Source organism: Elephantulus edwardii, unplaced genomic scaffold (assembly GCF_000299155.1).
Source record: "Elephantulus edwardii isolate Elephantulus edwardi_28Jun2011 unplaced genomic scaffold, EleEdw1.0 scaffold00140, whole genome shotgun sequence".
NCBI lineage: Eukaryota > Metazoa > Chordata > Mammalia > Macroscelidea > Macroscelididae > Elephantulus > Elephantulus edwardii.
The window spans coordinates 1,337,196-1,338,370 of NW_006399890.1; the positions used below are offsets into that span (position 1 = coordinate 1,337,196).

The window sequence follows — 1,175 nt, forward strand, 5'->3', positions numbered from 1 at the left end:
TCTTCTGACATCCATTTTGGTCTTTTCTTCCTCTTCTGTCTTTGTAATGACCATTTGCACTCTTCCTGGATGATACATTTAACATCCTCCCACAACTCATCTGGTTTTCACTCATTAGTGTTCAAGGCCTCAAACCTGTTTCTGAGATAATTCCGAAATTCAGGTGGGCTCCATAGCTCAGAGGTTAGAGTACTGGTCTTGTAAACCAGGGGTCGAGAGTTCAAATCTCTCTAGGGCCTGCTCAAAGGAGTAGAAAAAAAACCAACAAAGTATCATGGGGAAGTCTTCTGCAAAATAAGGCCAAGTTCCTCTCTATTGTTTACCTTATGCTTATCTCAAGAGGGAGGGATTCAGCAAATACAAACTAAGAACAATGTTGACTCTTAAGGAATACCTCAGTGCCACAGGGTGAATTCTAGCTTGTATAATGCCTCCCTCATATCCTGATATAGCATTTGGTTTATTATCAATATTAAATTTTATATTTGGCTTCCCACACTTGTTGTTTGATGAGTCTTCCCCCAATCCTAATGCCATGTTCCCTCGTAGTCTCACCACCTGAGTGATCTGTTCAGCATATAGATTGAAAAGGTATAGAGATAAGATGCATCCTTATCGTACACTTTTCCTGATTTTGAGCCATGTTAGTTTCCTTACTCTGTTCTGATAACTGCTTCCTGGTCCAAGTAGGTTTCACAGGAGTACATTTAAGTGTCTGGGATTTCCATTCTTCTCAAGGTTAGCTGCAATTTGTTGTCATCCAAACAACCTTTGCATAGTGAGTGAAACAAACGGACATTCCTCTGCTTTTAGCTAAGATCCTTCTAACACTGACTCTAATGTGCCGTGGCCTCCTCTAAACCCAGCTTGCACATCTGGCAGTTCTCTGTTAATGTACTGTTCCAGGCCTTTTTTGATAATCTTCAACAAGATCTTTCTTGAATGGGATATTAGTGAAAACATACCAAATACCAGTATTTGTTATTTAATGACTAAAACTTAAATTTCAAGTCCCCGGGAAAGGCTTAGAAAAGTGAAGGACTACCAAAAGAAAGACCCTTAATGAGATAGATTGACACAGTCACAGCACCAAAGGGCTTAAGCACAGCAGAGATTGTGAGGATGGTGTCAGATTGATCAGGATTTTGTTCTGTTGTGCATAAAATCACTATGTT

General features: G+C 39.8%; 1 non-coding gene across 1 annotated transcript; it reads left to right on the forward strand.

Annotated features, from left to right (window-relative positions):
* The first annotated feature begins 166 nt into the window (after positions 1 to 166).
* TRNAT-UGU lies at positions 167 to 239 on the forward strand. Its single transcript has one exon. It is a non-coding gene; the product is annotated as a tRNA-Thr (tRNA).
* Positions 240 to 1,175: the final 936 nt, after the last annotated feature.